This window comes from Benincasa hispida, chromosome 11 (assembly GCF_009727055.1).
Source record: "Benincasa hispida cultivar B227 chromosome 11, ASM972705v1, whole genome shotgun sequence".
Lineage (NCBI taxonomy): Eukaryota > Viridiplantae > Streptophyta > Magnoliopsida > Cucurbitales > Cucurbitaceae > Benincasa > Benincasa hispida.
The window spans coordinates 44943567-44953603 of NC_052359.1; positions in this window are offsets into that span (position 1 = coordinate 44943567).

The window sequence follows — 10037 nt, forward strand, 5'->3', positions numbered from 1 at the left end:
CAATAGTCGGATGGCTTCCAGACGAGCTATAAAAGCAAATGTCTCAACAAAGTCGACACCCTCTATTTGGGAGTACTCTTGGACAACTAGTTGTTGTGGCATAAAATGTTGTGTATCTTATGCTTATTCATACTACTTACAGCATGCGGACGAATATGAATACGGATGAATGAATCATACAAGCTCATGTTACCATAAATTTGATGACATAAAGATGGAAATGGAATGTGGATGCTGTGTTATGCATGACTACTTCTAGATATATGCGTTGTTAACTAAATGCGTGTAATATGCAATGGAGTAATGTGTTGTCACAAGTTTCCTTGCGCTAAAACCAAGTATAATTCCAACGCAAGTTTCTCGGATTGATCCGAGGTCGAACACAGGGATTTTTGTCGTTAGTGTGTTACATTTGTGATGTATGCGACTGATGTTTTTACAATTAATAAAGATTGTGTTTGTACAAGAAATTAAATTGCGGTAAAGTAAAATTGTACAGATAAACTAAAGTTGCGTTAATAAAATAAAGTGTGATGAACTTAAACCTAAGCTAATGTGATGAAAGATACAGATACATGATATACATGATGCTAAGTTCGAGACCGACTGTAAAGTTTATACAAAGGATCATGGTATGCGATGGCAAGTCTTTAAGTATGAATCAGAAATGGGAAGGAATAATTAGTACAAACATCGCAAGGTTGTTAATTACGTTAAAGATATAACTAAGGTTCCGCTTTCCCTTGGCGTACACCTCTCAGTGATCGGTCGCATTCCCATATCTCTATGGTGAAACAGGGATGAATGTGATGAACGCAAGGTTGCTTCCATCTTTGGAAATACTTTTGCTTTAGTTAACGCATTCTTCCAACCCTCTCTCGATAGGCGGAATGGCATCTTCAATTCTGCTCTCACAGGTGAAGATGTCGTCTAGCATGCTTTGACTAAACATAATTATTTCCTTGACCCAATTAATTGCCTGCTTAATTCATGCTAATTATCCAAGGGATTAAGAAAACATCGTGGAGAAAGTGAATTACGAATGAACGGAAATGGACAGAAAGATGGAGATGAAAATGATCATAATAATTAATTATAGAATTAAGCGTCTAATACATGGTGTGAATGATAGAGATTAAGAAGATGAGTACAAGTGATGATAAAGAGATAGAAACAAATACAGAAGAGTGCAAACGTCTTGACACAGATCTGGACGGTGGTTTTGCTTGCCGGCGTGTGGAATGAATGAACAGAAGAGCTTCCCTCTCAGGCTTTCTCGTCTGGTAGAGGTGACCTTCGTATAAAGCTTCAACGATGAGGATCAGAAGAATTATTTGCCCAGAGACTCACCTCTCGGCCATGTCTCTTAATTCTTCCCGGATCTACTCTGATTAGTCGCTCAACCAGTCTCTCCCTCAGATCAGTATATACACTTTTCTCTGTATTCAAGCATCCTTTTTCAGTGGAATGGCCGGAGTTATTTATAGGCTAAACTTTGACTCTCTGACTTGTGGTCCCCACTTTATTATTAAGGCAGTTCCGGAAATGGTGGAGTGAATATTTCTTCTGTTACACAATTAATCCCGTCTAAAATGCTCAACAGTCAGCTATACACGCGTCAGATTTCTTCGCATTTGCGTTGCTCTTCACATCTTTGATCATTTACCCACATGCGGTGTTGTTTTTTATTACTGCATGCGGTTGAAGTTGCGTTGATCGCAAAGCTCTTGATCGATTGTCGCATACGCCGTCATTGCGTTGATCGTCTATTCATTCCTGAATGATGGGCGCAATACGACGTAGATGCATTGTTCTTTTTATCTTGAGCCATGAATGCATGCGGTGACTTGATTTCCTGCAAAACAGACTTGAAATATTCTTTTCTACCATCGCAATGGTGTCAGTGGGTGTATTGACGACAATTTATAATTCTTGCATTTCTTAGCTAATTTCTATACAATTGACGCAACTTTCCTTTCTTTTGGTCGCAATATCTAAATAAAACAATATAAATATCTTGTATGTCTACAAGTTATCACTAGTCGAGCCTTATTTCTTGTAATAGTTCCATCAGCATCAGATTCATTTTTGAAGATCCATTTTGTACCTATAACATTTGCTGAAACGGGACGAGGAACTAACATCCAAACTTGAAGTCTTTTAAAGTGCATCAATTCTTCTTGCATAGCATTAATCTAACACTCATCTTTCAAGGCTTCAGTTGCATTGTTGGGATCCACAGGGGATATGGAACAAATGTTACCGATCATTTGGAGATAATCCACCTTTTCTTTCTTTCTAGTGGAAACTCCAAATCCAAAATCTCCTATGATATTACTGGAGGGATGATTCTTTAAGATTCTACTAGAAGGCAACTTGGAATTTTTCTGATTATCTTCATTTTCTGAGATTGTGATGCTTTCAAAATTTTCAGAGTTGTTACAAGAGTTGTCATCAACATTTGGAAAGAATTGTTTTAGATTTACCACTATCTATTGCAAAAAATTCATCATCATCTTCATTTGCCTCAGTCGTAAATTTTACTCTATATGTATCATCTATGACAACATTAATAAATTCCACAACATTATTTGTACGCTTTGTTATAGACTCTATATACTCTGTTCTTTGTTAAATACCCTAAGAAGATTCCTTCATCACTTTTAGAATCCCATTTTTTCTTTGGGTCACGATCAGCTAATATTTAGCAAAGGCTGTCAAAAATATGAAAGTATTTGATATTGGGCTTCCTCCCCCTCCAAATTTCATAACTTGTGCAATCAGTGCCAGAATGGTTCGATTATTTATGTGGCAGGCGGTATTCAAGGCTTCAGCCCAAAAGTGATAAGGAAGATTGTGAGCATGAAGTATATCGCGAGTCATCTTCTATAGAGTGTGGTTTTTACATCTGAAAACCCCATTTTGCTAGGGTGTGATAGGAGCGGAGAACTCATGATAGATACCTTCAGAATGACAGAATTCAATAAAGTGATTGTTTTCAAATTCCCTACCATGATCAGTGCAAATACGGACAATGTTCAACCATTTCTATCTTTGCAGTTGAAGACACGGAGTTTTTAGCACCGGAAAGAACTCAAACTTTTCTCCTATAAATTTAACTGACATGTATCTAGAGAAATCATAATATTTTCCCACAAGGCTTTCTACCTGTATAGGTCCTATAAGATCAACATGAATCAGTTCAAGGATGTAATTTATAACGATTATTAGTACCTTTTTATGAGACACTCTTATTTGCTTCCTAACTTAGTAGTCTCCACATATCACAGTATCACATTTGCTGACACTTGGATGCCCAATCACAACCTTCTGCACGGTTTTAAAGTTGATATGTCTGAGATGCTTGTGCCATAAAACAAATTTCATCTGCTTAGAAACAAGGCACCTTTGTTTTGAATCAATAGGAGTCCACAGATAGCAATTGTTGGAAGAGTGTTTACTTGTCATGACTAGAGATTTAGCATTGTCTGTGACAATACATCCATCCTTCATAAATAGAAAAAAATACCAACAATCTTGAATAGTACGTTTAGAGACCTCATTGCTCTAAGAAGGACTCTGAAAAATCAAGAGGGAATGATTCAAACAAAGATAAAACTGTTTCATAGCAGAGAATGCAAAGGTTTTGGCCACTATCAGTCAAAATGTCCTAATTTTCTAAAGAAACAAAATAAAAGCTATGTGATGACCTTTTCAGATGAAGAGTTTGATGTTAGTAGTGACTCTGAAAAAGATGTCAAGGCTTGTCAACTGCAAATCATCAGACAGCTCTAACAATAAACAACTTATTTATGAACTTTCAGAATCAATTAGTGTTGATGAATCTCATAACTCGTTGATTGCAACTGCCTAACGAGATCTACAAGCAGAAATGTGAGGATGCTAAGGTTTTTGATGTTCAGAAAAGTAGAATAGAATCTCTTAATGCTAATAACACTCGTCTCACGTCTATTATCTCTAATTTGAAAAATTAACTCAATAAAGTGAAAGTTGTGAAGGAATTAATATGTAAATCTGTACGTATGCTAAATTCTGGAATTGATCAGTTTGATTAAATCCTCTCTAAAAGTAAGGCTTCTAAGGATATTCGTGGTATTTGGTACACTGGTTTCAACATTTCAAAAGGAAGACAATGTCTAGACAAAGGGAAACAAAAATATATTTTTGTCAGAGAATGAGCCTTGAAAGAACTCATAGCTTGAATGTTCCACCACGAGTCAATTTTGAAACAAGAACCACGTGAACTCATAATAGTGGATTACCTGAGATTCTTAATGCTGATGGCCGCAAACTCATTTTCTCATGAATTCCTAACATAATCACCGTATATTCTATTTAACAATCTTCATAATTCTAAATAAAAGGCCTAAGATGATGTGCATTTCTGCATGTCATCATGGCTCCATCACCAAAAGTGACATGGCCTAATCCAACTAACTTAATATTAGAAACATAGCTCTTTTCATCAGTCACGTGTCTTGAACATCCACTGTAAAAAAATCAATCTCCTTTGGTAGAAGATCGAAGAGATGTGAGAACAACATTACAGAGATTTGAGTTGGATTTCACTTTCCACTCTTTCTTCATAGGGGACTCTTTGGTTTTCTATTGTAGGAAGTCTCAGGAAATTTAGAGAGTTTCCCATGATTATAAAATCCATATAACTTGTAACAATAGAGCCTTATATGGCCTTTTTTACCACAAAAATGATAGATCCACAACACTCTACTCACGTGGTTCTTGTTTCAAAATTGACTCCTGGTGGAACATTCAAGCTATGAGTTCTTTCAAGGCTCATTTTCTCTGACAAAAATAATTTTTTGTTTCCCTTTGTCTAGACATTGTCTTCCTTTTGAAATGTTGAAACCAGTGTACCAAATACCACGAATATCCTTAGAAGCCTTACTTTCAGAGAGGATTTAATCAAACTGATCAATTCCAGAATTTAGCATACGTACGGATTTACACATTAACTCCTTCACAACTTTCACTTTATTGAGTTAATTTTTCAAATCAGAGATAATAGACGTGAGACGAGTGTTATTAGCAATAAGGGATTCTATTCTACTCTTCTGAACATCAAGAACGGCTTGTAAAGATCTCGATAGGCAATTACAATCAACGAGTTATGAGATTCATCAACACCAATTGATTCTGAAAGTTCATAAATAAGTTGTTTATTGTTAGAGCTGTCTGATGATTTGCAGCTAACAAAAGCCTTGACATCTTCTTCAAAGTCACTACTAACATCGGACTCTTCATTTTACAAGGTCATCACGTAGCTTTTATTTTGTTTCTTTAGAAAATTAGGACATTTTTACTGATAGTGGCCAAAGCCTTTGCATTTTCTGCTATGAAACAGGTTTATCTTTGTTTGAATCATTCCCTCTTTATTTTTCAGAGTCCTTCTTAGAGCTAAAAGGTCTCTAATATCAATACTTGTAAGTCGTAGTTCCTATACATTCAATCACTGTAAGTAAGAGAATGTACCCATTCCATTTCATGTTTTATTCAAAACTCTTGTTGGCATTTTTTGCCATTTAAGGGGGATAAAAATCAGACTTCTTCTCAAATGTCTTTAGAACATGAATGATTTGTTACAAGCATGCAAGTTTGATTAAAGTTACATGCATGCAAGTTTGATCAGACTTCTTCTCAAATTTCGTGGGAAAGATATGAGAATTTTTCATACAAGCTTTTCTTCAGGAATCTTTTCTCCCATAGCAAATGATTCATTTGCAATTTCAAGCAATCTGACATTGAATTCTATAACGGTCTCATCATCTTGACTTTTCAAGGATTCAAATTTTGATGCTAATAGGTCCAACGTTGACATCTTGACTTTGGATGTTCATTTATGAGCAATAGCAAGAATATCCCAAGCTTCTTTGGGAGACACACAAGTGTTGATCAAGCGAAAAATATTTTTGTTTACACCGTATGGCATTTAAGTCCATAGAATTCCCAAGAGAGGCTTCATCTTCTTTCTCAGACCACTCAACTTTAGGCTTGAGCTTCAATTCACCTTTCTCATTAGAGACTTGAGGATGAGACCACTCGACTATAATAGACTTCTTGGATTTACTAACTTAAAATAAAAAAAAGTTATGTCAACAAAATAGAAGAAGGTATTTTGATTCTTTTGTTTGTTGATGAGGCAACACCCGGATTTGAACTGGGGAGACTTTAGGAAGGCAGTCATCCTTGCTTTCCAATATGCATAGTTGTTCCATCTAGCATGAGTGGACGAGACGTAGAGCCTCCTTCTTTTTCTCCTTCCATAAGAACAAGGCCAAATCACAACACCAGAGATAATGGTGACTGTCTCTGATACCAACTTGAAAATGACAAGAAGGTATCTACTGCAGGTTAACAATGTTATAAGTTATGTTATAACATTTCACAAGACAGTTGTAAAAAAATGTGGAAAGAATAAACAATCATAAAACCAGAGATTGGTAACCCAGTTCAGTGTAAATCACCTACGTCTAAGGAGGATGTCTAGGAAAGATAACTCCACTAATATCAATGATAAGAAATTACAATGCAGTACTTATCTGTAATAGATGCACGATTACAGTTACTCTTGTATAACTTAGGCACGAAACAAATACTCTAGGCTTCTCCTAGGTGTGAGACTCTCTCTCACCTTCTCTTAGGCCTCTTCTAAGTTGTATTATTAGTGAAATAATCTTAGGCTCCCCCTAAGATTGAGACTTCCTCTCTACAATTTTGAGCTCCCCTAAAGTCGTGAGACTCATTTCCACTCTGGTTGTATCTATCCCTTTAACGCAAAGTCCTTTTTGCTTGAATGACTTGCGCTCCTTCTAAGTTTGAGAATCTCTGGCAATATCTATCTCTTCTAAGTTTGTCGTCAAATAGGGGAATACAGAGAATGTCTTCAAGAATGAGAGAACCCAGATTGTCAATGCATTACACAATTAATCAAACACACAGAATGTTCTTCCACAATATGAGCTTAAAAGAATAATATGGTTGATGTCCTCAAAGAGTAAAGTACACTTTAAATATAAATAGCAGAAACAGTCTACCCTAAATTTCATACCAATCAGAAGCCATAAAGGAAAAAGATATCGATAGAATATCGCAGAAAGGAAAAGGATCCCCTCTATAGAACATACATAGGCTCTCCCTAAGAGTGAGATCCTCTTACATTCATCATATTTAGGCTCTCACTAAATATGAGTTTTCATCATCTTCAACATACTAAGGCTCCTCCTAAATACAATATCAAATCAAACTCCTCTTGAGCTCTACGATGGCTGCCTAACCAAATTTTCAATGATAAATACAAAGATTTTTAATAACAATACATGGAAGTTAAGGCTTAGACAAACCCTAAGCTCAAAACTCCCAATACACACTTTTCTATTTAAGCGGCTAACCCTAAAAATGAATAAGAGTACAATATAAATAAGGCTAGCTATGGGAATATCTTTTTTGAGTGAATAAATATTCTCTACAGAAAAGTAAGGAAGGTAGATACGAAAACTGCAAATCATGCAGACAGATATGGAAAAGATATTCTACAGAATCTGTTGCCAGACATGTAACAATGTTAAAAAAAAAAATGTCTTTGACATGTTGCACAACATGTTGGTAGTTTCGCCTGTAATAAAATCAGCCAACCACACTATAATTTTATGATAATATTGGTTAATCAGACTGCAATAACAATATAATGAGTATGTTCATTCTAATCTGGGTTTGATTTCTTTACTTGATGGTTTGTGGTGGTCATTCTAATTTTGGTTTTCTTCCATTGTCGTGCCTTGATTATTGGTTTTTTTTACCTTTAAAAATAGCCAAAAGAGAAGATTGTTGCTACAGTATGATTGGCTAAAATCCAATTAATAATGAAGATAGCATTTAAATGATCAAAGTGAGCACGTGTAGTTGTTTATGATAAGGATAACATTTATATCCAATTAATAAAACTAGTGAAAAATAATTCAAAGAGTAATATTTGGGTGCAATCCATATTGTATTCATCGTCATGTATCCCTTTCAATCACAAATGAAAAAAATATAAAAGAAAAAATATCTTTTTTTAAGAAAAAAGTTTGTCACATGACAACTATGAAGGAACACATGTGAGGGGATCATTAAGCGGAATTAGATCTACAAAAATCTCATTTTTACATAATTGAAAAATTTTACAAAGAAACAAAATAGATCATGCATTTAATCATACAATAATGTAACATGCAAATAAAAATTATAGAATAATTAAAATTAGGGTTTCAGAAAACCCTTACCATTGAAGAATTTCTTCACGTATCCTTCTTCTCTGTACAAATCACGAACTGTGAAATGGCCAGTTGGGCACGACAACGAGAATGACCTTGGTATTCTCAGATAGAGAGTTCAGAAGGAGTGGGCTCTGACTATTTTGGAATTTTAAGGGAAGTGATAATTGAAAGGAAGAGATGAAGGAGGATTAGAAGATCTGTTTTTCCTATAACTGTTCTGTGTAAAATCTCATCTCTCTGTCTTGCAGGAGGAAGAAGAAAAATAACAATTCTCCACTCCCTCTGTCAACCATCCACATAATACATAGGTGGAGGGAAAATTGGGAAGGGAAGTTATCACTTAAATATGATCCAATCATATGTTTTTACATACATGTTTAAGCTACAAGATAATCCTGGATATTAGTTTATTGGTTTGTAGTTAATGCAACTAATTTTGAAATAAAAAATCACATATTTTATTACATAAATAAAATGTTTGTACATTACAATTACAAACTATAGAACCCTAGGAGATTTAGGGTATCAACCCCGACAATCTCCCACTAGACCTAATGCTAGTGGGGTATACGGTGTAAAAGTCAAACTATAATACAAAGTACAGGAAGCATTAAATTAGGACACAAACCGCCTAGTACAAAAACTCCCACTTGCCCTAGTATAAACGTGGCATGTCCCGTAGACCTATACTCTGCAAGTGACCCTCAAACACCTTAGTTGTGAGGGTTTTTGTAAATGAATCAATAACATTATGCTCCGAAGTTATCTGCATGAAGATCATGTCCCTTCGATGCATAATCTCTCAGATGAGATGATATTTCCACTCTATGTGTTCCCACACTTGTGACTCCTAGGCTCTTGGAAATTAGTCACGACACCATTATTATCACAATAAAGTGTGATGGGCTTTGATATGTCTGTAAAGACTTCCAAATCACTTAAGAATTTTCTGAGCCAAACAACTTCCTTAGCAGCTTCATAAGCTGCTACATACTCGGCCTCTATAGTGGAGTCAGCAATGCACCCTTGTTTGGTGCTCCTCCAGACTATTGCCCCTCCATTAAGCGTGAATACTAATCCTGATGTGGATTTCCTAAAGTCCTTATCAGTCTAAAAATAAGAATTTGTGTATTCAGTAAGGATCAAACCCTTAGAATCATACACGAGTATGTAGTCCCTCGTTCTTCGTAGATACTTGAGCATGTTCTTAATGGCGGTCTAGTGATCAAATCCTAGATTAGACTTATATCTAGACTATCCCCATCACATAGCAGATGTCAGGTCTAATGCATAACATTGCATACATTAGTTTGCCAATAGTCGATGCATAGGGGAACCGTCTCATTTCCTCAACCTCTAAAGGTATCTAAGCACATTGTTCCTTAAACAATATAACTCCATGCCTGAAAGGTATCAAACCTCTCTTGGAGTTCTACATCGAATACCCTTGGGTTACCTCTGACTCCTTAAGTACCAGTGCTTCTCTAATGAACAATATGTTTATGATCCAACCAATAAATAGAAATACTTTTCGAGTCAATGAGAGGGTAGGGCCCTTTGTTCAAGTCCTGGAGACACCACTTGAGGGAACACTCATCTACTTAATCTCAAAGAGGTAATAAGTGAATTACATCTTGTATTATTATGTTCCTAACTCCCCACTCGGTCTCATCCCAAAATGGTAGGCATATTGGGTCAGCAAACTAGCCACCCTCACCCATGCAAATCAAAGGACAATTCCTC